Genomic DNA, 12,751 nt, shown 5'->3' with positions numbered 1-12,751 from the left:
CCGCACTGCACAAGGGGAACAAAGGGGATGAAACAATGTTGATTCTGTGTAGCCAAGCTGGTGTACGGGCTGAGTCTGTTCTTACTCGGTGGAGCAGACAGGCTTTGGCTCTCTTCAGGCCTTTCATCACGACTGGTCGACGTACTGGTCACCACAGCTGCCTAAGGTGCTCGCGAACGGCCTGTTTCTGTATCCATTGGAAATCGCACCACGCTTGCGCCATCCTTGTAGATAACAAGGCGTCCTTGGCTAAGCTGTCAGCATGTTCGTTTTCGGCTACACCGATGTGTGACGGGATCCACTGGAATTGCACGATGAAGCCTTCATGCTTGAGCCGATTTAGTAGAAGTAGGGATTGCTGACAGATTTTTTTCTACAGGTATACCCCGCTGCAATAGGTGAAGAACTGACTTTTAATCGCTGAATATTGCGAATTTTTGCCCTTCAGACGATGACAGTTTGCGCAACATAGCTTCTATGGCAACACTCACTCCCTGTAGATGAAACCAAAGGTGTCACCCTAGCAGCCCACGAAATATTCAAACTGGGTATGAAAAAAGCCGCCGCGCACACCCCTCTTTTTGTGCCAAACGATCCATCAGAGTATATGTTCAAAGAGTCAATGTACTCCCATTCCAAATGCTCCAGCCCCAGTGGTCGTGCTCCAGCAACAGGTATACAAGGCCTCAAGCGCATTTGAGGGATGATCATTGCACAATCCACACTCTCGTGGGACCAGGGTGAGTCCAAAATAGCTCTTTTTCCTAACCATTTGGGGCACAGCACTCCAAGAGTATTTCGAGTTTAAACTCAAGGCTTCATGCAACTTGGTCATAGAGGCTGGGTGATTTCCTCGTGTCACACCGGCTATTCTCCGCAGTACATGAAGGCTGGGCACCACAGAGGAAACCAAAGAATCGAGAGCCTTTCCCCAATGCAACCTGTGGTCGAAAACAATTCTTAAAAATCATACATGAGTAGCTTGGCGGATGGCAATGTCATTCAGGTCTATCCTGGGACGTGCAGACCTGCGGAGCACACCAGGAAATAGAACAGAGCACGACTATTCCGCTGACAGTGTCAGTTCTATTGTTGAAAGGTACGCTTGAACGGACGAAACGGCATGTCGTGTTATTACACGCAAGCGCTTTGTCTGATATACAATGATCCTTCAGCATAGAAGGGAGGGCAGCCATGGCTACTTTGAAGAAAATGAACAACAGAACACTGCCCTGGGGTACGTCTCGTACTACAGTTCTTTTGGAATTAAAAACATTCTCTGCATGAAGCAGTAGGTAAAGAAAACTCGAATGATGCGAAGTAAGTGTTCTGTCACCTCCATTTCTTGCAGATGACTCAAAATGGCACTTTGCCAGACACAGTCATATGCCTTAGTCACACCAAGAAACAGAGAACAGTGAACAAGCCATATGCTCTATTATGTTCCAAGTGGCTGGTCAAATCCAGTACACTATCTTGTGTGCTCAGCTGCTGGTGGAAGCCGGTCATAAAGGAGGGAAGCTTTTTCCGATGCTCTAGCCACCACATCAGTCTAGCACAGACTAGCTTTTTTGTTACCTTTGGGAAACAAGAAGTATTCATGTGACGGCGTTCCTGGAGCAACTCTGTAACTGTTATCGAGCGCCACGAATTATGCGCACCATCTGCTGTGGGGAGGTAGAGTGACAGACGCTCAAGGAAAACATCTAGCAGACACCATTGAGAGGTTGGATCTCAGTGCTGCAAATGATGGCACTACAATCTTCTTCAGGCCTTCTAGTGCTACTAGTGCAATTGACTTAATCCTGGTTTCCAGTGATATTTAGTTGAGTGGCGCCAGACCGAATGGTCGGTGATCATTACCCTAGCTTTATTGACACAGCAGGATATCGATTACAGGCTTCTAAGACTGCTAAAGTTGTCAACTGGGACAAGTACCCTTTCACTGTCACTGACGTGCCGGTACATTTTCGCATTTCCCCTCTGCAGTATCACTGACGTACTGGTACGTTCTCCATTGTGCATTCGAAAATTCGCGCTATAGCGCAAAGCTGGCGCACCTGGACACTTCACACCATCTGTCGAATCTTTCTAGTAGCTTGTATTTTCACTTTCAAGCTATTCTACGACAGTATATTGAAGAGTACGGAATGACTGCGCCCATACTGGAGGAAAGAATGGTGCCCTCTCTTTGTTGCTGGGGTGCATGGTCGCTCCGCGCGCTGTACTGTCGGCATGAGTGACCATGCGGCACGTGTGCAATTGCGAGTGCAATGGTTGTTGTGCCATCCGAAACAGGTTTGTTAGTTTTTTTTTATTATTGTTATTTTATTCCCACGTCTGCTACAGCGTGCAGTATAGCCTAGCGCACTGTTGCCTCTCCAATAGACCGAAACATGTCTCAATCGTCGCTTTTGCTAACTCGCCGCGCCCTCACTTCCCACTGTCGGCAGCAAACGAGGTTGTATCAATTTTGTACCCCCTTTTTATCTCTATATGCCACCATGATATCGCAACACGTCATTTCTGTGCATTGTGCAGGTTGCTGAAAGTGCTCCCTCCATGTGCGCGGCTACTTTCAGATGGCTGACCGTGCGACGAGAGCTTCGACTGCGGAGAGGAGCGATGGCTCTTCCGATTCCGATCCAAATACGAACCGAGCTCGTATTCGCATTCTGATAGTTTCTCATCCGAGGAAGGGGTGTGAGTTCCACAGCATCAGATTCTGATGTTGAAACAGTGGGGTTGTCATCGTGGAAACGTGCCGGCAAACTGAAAATATCTGGAAGAAAGGTGATTTCCCACCCACTCTCTTTCCTTTTGGCGCGTTACATTCCGGACGCTATCATGGTCAAATAAATTACTATGCTCCTTCCCTGATATTCCGGACACCAAGCCGACACTGGGCGTGCGTCACGGCCAGAAACGCCTGACAGTGAAAGGGTTAAAAGTGGATTCTGGCAACCTATTAGACACCATGACAGCAAGCAAGGTAGCAGCGACCATGCCGCTCAAAATACCGAAGCACTTCCCGGCTCCTCACTTCAAGTTTAAAAACCCATGTGCGGCATGCAGAAAAGAGGAGCGTCAACTCTCGCGGAGGAAGGATTCAGCATCGAAGATGACTTTCAATAGGTTGAATTCAGCCATTCGGCGCTACACGAATAAACTTTGGCGAAATCAATGGGCTGCATTTTGCGCAACTTTAAGTGAAATTACCCCATCGCCATGTATCTGGGGATTGCTGAACTCCCTTCTTGGTAAAACTCGCCCCTTCAAGCCTTTTCTGGCAACCGCTTTAACCAAAGGAAAGACTTTATCATCTCTGGCTGAGGAGTTTGCTGACGTGTATGCATCTTCGACATCACCATGCGTAACAGGCGTGTCAAAAGCTTGCGCTTACTCCTCAATTTCAGCAATGAATAATCCATTCACGCTTCAAACAGCCCTCACTAGCTGACGGAAATGGTGTACAGCTGTCCCTGACCAACGTTTGTAGATCTGTCTACAGCCTTTGGCCCTGATGGCATCATGAACCAAATGCTGCTTAACTTGCCAATGAAGCCCCAGCACAGTCTCCCGAGTTTTTTTAACCATATTTGGACGACAGGTGGCATCCTGTCGTCATGGAAGCTGGCCTTGGTGGTACCAGGCATTAAACATAACAAGGATACAGCCGACGTCTCATCTGAAAAGAAAATAGCAGCTTAGCAGTGGTGTAGCCAGAAATATTTTTCGGGGGTTGTTTCAGGCCGGTAGGAAAAAAGTAAAAATAAAGACAGCCTGCACCCAATCAATATCTTAGCCGTTTTTCTGCTTTCATAAAGCCAAAGGGCGAGTTGTTTCATTCACTGTAATATCTACTAAAAATACGAGTGCACACAGGGCTCTGAGGAACCATTTTTGTCAAGAAACCATTGCTCTTATTTTTGTTTTTACATTGTAATTTATGAATGCGGTGTTTACATATCATGGGGAAAAATCCTCGAAAGGAGGGAGGGAATACAGCACTCCGAAAATTTTGGGGGGTGTTCTGATGCCGAAAACCCCGCCTGGCTACGCCCCTGCTGTGTAGTCACTAGTCAGACACTTGTGGAACACTGTCGACGGAGGTGTAGATCCAATCCAAGCTTTTGACGTGGATATTATACCTCACCAGCGTGTGTAACTCTGTTTGGTTGGCCAGGTGCGTTTTACGGCAACGTCGGGGAGCTCATTGTCCCATTGGACAGACCTCAGAACTCGGGGCAATGCGTCGTTGACGCCACCTCTACTGCATTACCTGTGGTTTGCTTTTAGCACACATTTGAAGTCGTCCTCCAAAAAAACAGCCCTTGACACTCTTGCAAACCGCAAGTTTGGTTCATACGAAAGATTTCCTCGTTAGAATAACACTAACCTGACTTTTTTACGTAAATTTTGCTCAAATATGCTATAAAATGAGGAAAACGTAAAATAGGCATGCAACTCCCCAGCTACTTTGTCACACTGAACTTGTGACGCATTAGAGGCAGCTCGTTGATTGGTTGGGGCTGACAAAATTAAACACAAATAAACATTCATCACAAACTTGCAGAACTAGCTTTTTTTCGCATCAATTCAGTGCTTATTACTTTTATAGCAGTAAAAATGCTAGAGTAAACAATATTATGGGAGTTACGAACAAACACGTAAACACAAAAGCAGTTAGTGTGGCTCTGTGGTAGCAGATGCTGCTTAAAGAGGCCGTGAAAACAAAATACAATGTTGTTTAACTGGAAAGAAAGGACCTTCAGGACCTCGCTCAGGTCTATTACAGCCAGAAAACACAAGAAGTACTGCAGAATTTATTACCTGCACGTTATCATTCAAGTGATACTATCAAGCGCATCAGGAGGCCCCCATACAATCGCCCAGTCATGTTTCTTGGTGATGGTTTAGGTCGCGGCCGCCAGTCGAACTAAAAAGATTTTGCGATGTCATGGAAAAGTTGCCGGAAAGTGGCTGGGGAGTCGCCACTGCTTCCCAAGCTTTCTTTAATATCTCCGTCAGCTTGTAGAGGTTCGCGATGACATTGGTGTCATTTTTATTGGGACAGAACAGTCTTTGTCATCAACCCAACTTGCATTTTGTCTTCATGGCCCAATCAACACAGCCATCGGTCGTGTTGGGTTGTGTCTGGTTTCGACAAAAGAAAAAAAACTACCCTTTAAGGAATAAAAAACCTTGGGTGGTTTCTACGTCTCGTTTGAATACTGGGAAAGAGTAGTTACAGAATACTCTACCTTCTCATTTATATGCACTTGAGTGCGCTGATTTTGATGAGTACACATATTTGAAGCATCTGCGTGCCATGTGTGGCAAAATATGTGGTTAGCCTTTTTTCATGTCTTTTGTTCACTTTCTTGTTGCTTATTTTTGTGCACCCGTTGAAGGTAACGGTAACTACGATATGTAATTAGAAGGTCTTCATTGTTTATTTTTCTGGTTGTCATTGTTATAACCGTGTTCGCTTTGTGACAACGCTGCTATTGAACATCAGCCGCGCTTGACTGATTGTTCAAGCCCACTAGAAGGAGTAGAATGGGTGGCACCACATCTGGCATTGCTGGCTGGCAGGATGGACACAGAGATGCCAGCCCTGATGCGGGCTAGCCATAGGTGCTGCAGGCCCAATCGCAGTAAAGGATGAATTTTTCCAGGCTGCAAATGGTCAGGTATCTTGCCCCTAGCCAAATTTGCTTTTCTTGAAACACAATTTTGGGCACCACCATCACACCAAATTTGGTGAAGCTACTATCACATACGTTGAACAGGCAACTAGACTGAAGTCATGTAGCTTCAGTATACCAGAGGATGTACAAGCATGCTGTCATTTGCCCCCTTCAGCAGGGAAACCAAACTGCATGAATAAAGCTGTTTCACAACCCACACTAAATACTGGCAATAGTTTGGCCAGTAGACCTAGCTGCTTCTGTGTAGAACCTGTATGCTTTTTAAAGAAACTTGTTTGTGAATTGGTTAGAGTGTGAACACTATATATCAGCCATACTGAAAGACACAAAAATTATTGTTGCAGGGCGCATGTGAAACACTAATGATGGGGCACGTTTGAATACACACTGAAACCCCACACGGGGCACCCTGAGCAATCTTCGCTACGGTGAGTGGCAACACTGCGGACCCCAAGCCCTCATACACAAGCTGTGCCCAACGAAAAGGGCGGAAGCCTCGAACGGCAGCCGTTGAGGCCTCTGTCAAGCTCCGGCTGACGGGCTTTGCATCTGACAGCAGGGGAACTCTGCTGGGACCTTGCTGAGTGCCAATGTTAAACTCAAACTCAGTTCACCTTTGCAACCACCCTCTTCTTTTTCTCTATCGTATGAATTTTCTAAACTCGCCTTTAATTTGACCAGGCCGCAAAAGAGGTCTGTATGAACGTCAACTGCTATATCGCTACCAAAACCTGACAAATTCCCCTGCTTCCATGATTTTTTGAACTCCTATATAGAAAGCTATGCCATAGTAATATTTTAAAGTCAGTGTTCCTCATCACAAAGTTCATCAAGAGCGTTGCGGGCAGGAACAACAAGACAAAAAGGATAACACGCATAGAAATCCATGCCTAAATACGTAACCAAGAACAACACGAGTGGCGATCTGCAAAACGAAGTCACTCTCTACTGAACACATCGCGAAATGTCATCTTAGAATTCTGCTAAAATAAATAAAGTGGACTTTCACAACCTCGAGGACTCACACAATCAGCATGCACGTTATTGCAGTCAGAAGAATCACAATTCAATTACAAAATTGAGCACATACTACTAACCCACTGTAGTACGTACCCTACCTGAATTCATTATTGCAGGCATTCTCTGATGTTTAGTCCAACCATATGTCTCCAATTCTAGCCAAAGCTGTAAGTGACAATGGTACGGCCATGGCACTTAATTATACCTGCTGTGGACAAACAATGTATGCCAAATTCTCTGAGCATTCTACCTTACAGATAATTGCAACAGTCATGACTTCAAATGCCCAAACTGCAATGGCTCATTGGCACCCAGCATACTCAAGGGCATGTAATACAGAAGGCTTAGAATGGAGTACTATATGAAACCTGGAAGTGAAGGATACTAAATGCTCATGGAAATTTAAAAAATGTGAAAGAATCCCTCAATCATCTGGGAGAAAAGGATGAAAAGAAGGGAATCAAAATGTTTAGAATCGGGAAGCAAAAGATACAGTAAAACCTCGTTACAAGAGGCACTTGGTTATATAACACTTGAATGAAAGCGTTTTAGTCAGTTTTCCGATGTTTGCCATGTTAGCAACATTGCATACAATTAAGAGACTTTGGTTACAAGAGACACATTTTCCGGGTCCCTTGAGTGTCTCTTGTAACGAGGTTTTACTGTAACTTCAGACTAGAAAAGAAAATAATCAGACCTAAAGTAGAAGATATCCCTCACCCAGAAGCACAAAAAAGGATCACCACTCTCGCTTCTGTATTATGCCGACGCGGCTTCCTGGGGGGCAGGGTAGTGTCCACTTTCTGAGGTCACCCAGGTCAGCAAGACTGACCTGGTCCCACCTCCACCCTTCCAGGGGCTGCCCACAGCAGGCCAAGCAGCCACCACAACACCTGCATTGCTTGCACACTCTGTGTCAGCAGCTAACAATGGTTCTGCCATGGTTCTGCCACCAACTCCAGTGATGGTTCTGCCACCAACTCCACCTAACACAGCTGCCCGAACCAAGGCAGCAATAAAATGCAGACATGGGCAACCCCACGACTGCCTCCATGTCCAACACTCCACTCAAGGTGGCAACGAAACTTGCTGCCACCACTACGAGCACACTGTAAGGTGTGGGCTGTGAGGACTCTATCTCGCCTATTTCACAGCATTCAGATGACAAGATGAATGTCACACCATCTGTGCCTGCGTCGCAAGCATCAAAGCTAGGAGCAGCGCCTCACAGCTGGGAGCTGAGTGGTGCCAACAAGTACCAGCTCCCCATGTCAAGGACCCTCGGTCTGGGCTGAGGGCTGTAGATTTAAACGCCCATGCACAGTGCACGTTCACACCATCTTACCTCTTTTTCAAGCATTTAAGGTAGCGCAAAGTATTACAGAGTCGAACTGCAGGGGTCTTCGTAGTGAAAAACTAGGTGATGTTACAAAATTTGTTATAATAAACTATCAGGTGACCTCCACCTACAAGAAGCACATTTAAACCTCACTCACTCTAACTTCTTGAATTGCTACTCCCTACTAAGAAGAGACAAAAATATCTGTGTTCACTGTTCTGTGGTGTAGTGGGAATAGTCACACAAAAGCCTGTCCCATTGAGTCTGTTCAGTTTACTCACTGCTCTTAAGGAAATTGCTCACTGAGCAATCATTTTTAATATGTTAACGATATTTGCTCCTTGCACATTCCTTCTGATTTTCTCAGCACTGAATTGGAGTCCTTAACAGACGAGCTTCCACAGCCTTTCAAATTAAACGTATTCTTAATGCTCACAGTCAGCCTTGAGTATCTCAACGCACACATGCCCTGGGCCACTGAACGAAAACTGTTTAGTGTCGTCGCGAGCAGTACGTCTATTTTAATAAGAAACAGCCAACATACAATGATCCAACACGCACATTCACTCATCGATTTGGCTGGTAGATTTTCCATTATTCTCCCATCCATTGACCAGAAGGTAGGCACCAACCCTTACAGAAGTGACAATTTTCCAGACACCTTCAAATGTGATAAATGCCCCCACAGTTCCACTTCACATAAAATGTTTATAGAAGCTGGTGCTGACTTGGTAAAATTTGAAGGAGACTCACGACTTTCACATGTGGCCTAGAGCCACTTTGATGTGCTTGTAGCCTCGTCATGGTACATCAGCCCAGAATCTGCCAAAAACTATTCCCCAGGTCCTTGGTACGATGTGTAACCTTCGGAGACGTCGATGGAATGACAATGTGAAGGCACACAGTGACATAGAATACAGTGCACCAGACGTTTTCCTCTGGTGTGGGAAAAGGCAGTTGTTGTGCCTATATTCAAGGAGGAAAAAGATGGCTTCTTCCCTACAAGTTATAGGCTGATCACGCCTTCCCAGCTGCCTGAGCAAGCTGTTTGAAAAAATAATAAACAGAATTAAGACTCGTATATACTTCCTCAAATACAGTGGTACTATTCTGGTCAGCTGCCAAGGAGGCTTTCATACAGGCTGAACTACGACTGACCATCTAATAGCAATTTAATCATTAGTAAAAGATGATTTCATTCACAGGCAACACATACTGCATGCCCACATACTTTTTATAAAAGGCATATGGCACCATTTGCCAGAACAGTGAGGACAGAGTTCCACCACTATTTTTAGCAGACTGACCACTGCTCACAAACAAACATCTCTTAAATATGTTTAGCGCAAACCAAAGACGGTACACAAGAAAGGAGACAGGACAAGCGCTATAGCACTATGAACGCTTGTCCTGTCTCATTTCTTGTGTATCGTCTTTGGTTTTTGCACTAAACATATTTAAGAATCATGAACCAACTAGCCCCCCAAGAAGTTTTGTTAAATTACTGTCACTTTCTGAGAGCTCCTTTATATCCGTTCCCCCCTGCTTAGCACTTGTCCTGTCTCCTTTCTTGTGTACCGTCTTTGGTTTTTGCGCTAAACATGTTTAAGAATAATGAGCAAACTATAGCCCCCCAACAAGTTTTGTTAAACATCTTTTAAATTTATTGCACTGATATTGGATATGTAAGGAGGCCACGAAGACTAACTACAACCTTTTTTAATCTGAAAAAACTAGCTTTTGGCAAATGACTCAACTCAATTCCAGCTCTGAAATTTTTTTTAACGTAAAAAAGTTAAGAAATATTGAAATGCTGTACTTCCAAATTTCGTGCTACACAATGTCAGCAGAGACATACACTGCAATTACACAGTCATGTTTATTGGCTGTGCCATTGGCCGGCAGCTGCGAATCACACAAACAAGTTCCTGCAACGTCAAGGACCCAGCAAGGCAGTGGCGAGTGCCGGCTGCTGCTTCTGTTTACCTAAACCTAGTTCAGTCGCTGAAATTTTGCAAATAAAACTGCCATCATTGTTATTGGGTCAATGCAGTCTTTTGAATGAACCGAACTTTATTTTGTCTTCATGGCCCCGTTAAAACTCATCTCTCATGGTGCATAGCCTCAGACGCCCTCAGTATTGAGGGTGGTCCTCAGGGTTCTTTTGTATCCAGTGGAGACTTACTACCGGAGCATGCCTTGAGGTTACAGGTGGCATTCACTCCTTCATCATTCTCAACTTCATGCACTATTATGAACATCTTCACATTTTAAATTAGAGCTTTCTATACCCATGTATTGTTCAGTCCCCACATCGTTCACGAAAGCACATGCTCTGTATACATGCCTTTCAGCTAGCACCATCTTTCACACTAACATCATCATAAAAGGCAACTTAAGGACACTGTCTGTTCTACACTGCTACACCTTTTTCAAAAATGCTTGAAGACACCGCCAGCATTTAGCAAATTTAAGCGAGGCATATTTATAAGAAAATGCATACTTTGTGGTGCAATGTTGTGCAAGCCCACATCAGACTGCTTTTGATTATACTCTAGCATTTAAATTTTGGCCAAGGCAGCTGGGCAGGCACGTTTAAATGGAGAGTGCTTAGGTAAGATTTGTGAGGGACACCGAATGGACAGGAAGGGTAATAGCTTGGTACATTGTTTTGTGCCTCGAGCTTCATCAGTTTTCACAAAGATAGAGAGGTTCTTGTAGCAAAATAAGACTTTCAAGCCTATAAGATTTTTAAATTTTTTAGGGTTTCTAATTCTATCCACAAACCACCACGATTGCATCCTTATGGAACTGGTCCTGCACAAGCTTAAATGTATGAGCTGTTTTTCATCCTTAACATCTACTGCTGTCGCAAAAACAAAGCACCGGGATTGCCAGACATTATGACAGGCAAAGGGCCTAGCAGGCCCTCACCAATTAGCGGTAGTGGGCAACTTCAACACTGCTCACTCTGAATGGAGATACACACACGTCACCATGAGGGCCAAAGAACTGTCGGGAAACACCAAGACTGGGGCTACTTGGTTGCAGATGTCGCACCCCCTAGTTTCTCGCACGCTCTGCCATGCGCGTTGTTCTGTGTGTTTTGTACCTCGTATTATTTCTCTGTGTGTCCTGCTTTTGAGTCCTCCTCCTGTGTCCTCTACTTTGTCAATAACCTTATGATTGTTCTATTGCTCAGTGCAACATTTTTCGTCAGTTTATTGCATACGAGTAATTATTCATTGTGTTGTCGCGCTTCCCTCGCCCACCCAGTGGCGGGCTAGCAGGCGCACTTATGTAAGGGTATGTTCTGTCTAGCCGTACACACCACTGGGTGGACACAAGCTCTTTGTGCAAATAAATCTATGCCTAAGACTATGGTGCGTCATGCTGATTTAGGACTAAACAAACAGGACGAAACACACACAGGATGATGAGCAAACAAATTTATTCGTTCAAAACACACACTAATAATACAGAAAATGTCTCCGGCATGCTGAATCTAAATTATGTAGAACTGATTACAAGAACATGCAAACCCACCCCAGCCACCCGAACGCCTCTCCCCTCAGCTCCTTTGCGTGTGTGAGCATCTAGACCTCATTATCTGCAAGGGCCACCGATGGCACGCTTACACAATTATCTGCTTTCAGAACGCCGAAAGTTTCCCATCTTTTTTTTTTTCGCACGGCCAATGACACTTGTCTGCCTAAAACTTGGAACACATGAGCACTGGTAACAATGATCAGTCAGCCTTCCTGGGAGAGCAATCTGCTCCCTGAGTCTCATGTTTACACATCTGCCCGATTGTCCAATATAGCACTTCCTGCATGACAATGAAAGATGGTACCTTTTATTTCAATCTAAGAGCTTACTGGTGTGTTTTGTAGAGCAGGCATCACGCTTTTTCCTTGGTGCATCATTGGTGTTTTTGCAAATGCCGATCAATTTCTTGGGAACTGTAAAGACAACTGGAAGCCCGCATATGCCAGCAATCTTTTTTAAGCTATGTGCCACCCTGTGAATATGCTGAAGAATAACCAGTGGCATTTTCTTCCTCGCCTGTTCATCTATGACTGCCCCCTCCTTCTTCAACACGGTCTTTAACACTTTCCTGGCAACTGCCGCTAACAAAACATCAGAAAACCTACTTGCTCTTAAAGGCCAACTACACTCAAATTTCACCTCGACCAAATTTACTTTAAACGTACAGCACGTACCACCAAACCCACTGGGACATGACATGGTAGCCCTGTGAAATGCATTGTTAATTAGTTATAAATGTTCAAAATAGCCCTGTCGCAGCTAGGCGATGGTGCACCTGCCGGCAGATCGCCCAAACAGCCATGAAGTGGAAGTGACATCGTGGTCGGCCCTGCGTTTTTTCCTACGGCCAGCCAGGAGAACCGGTTGAGCTCTGCTGGGCGCGCTTCTGCTAGGACTGCAGCAAGAGCAAAGCGCTGCACGCAGGTTTGCCCCAGCTGGCCAGCCGCGTTCCGCAAATGGGTTGCCTGGAACATCACTTCAGCCTGGCCATAATGACCACGCTCTCCTCAATTTCACTTTCAAAATCTCTGATTTTGGTCGTTTGCACCACTGATACGTACATTTCAGCTGTTATGTTTTGTATCTTGCAGTCTTTTTAGGCATACTATACAGAAATAGCATTTCCAGG

The sequence above is a fragment of the Haemaphysalis longicornis genome, unplaced genomic scaffold (genome assembly GCF_048455015.1).
Source record: "Haemaphysalis longicornis isolate Haplotype H1 unplaced genomic scaffold, Haemaphysalis longicornis Haplotype H1 scaffold_1, whole genome shotgun sequence".
NCBI lineage: Eukaryota > Metazoa > Arthropoda > Arachnida > Ixodida > Ixodidae > Haemaphysalis > Haemaphysalis longicornis.
This window is presented reverse-complemented; position numbering follows the sequence as displayed.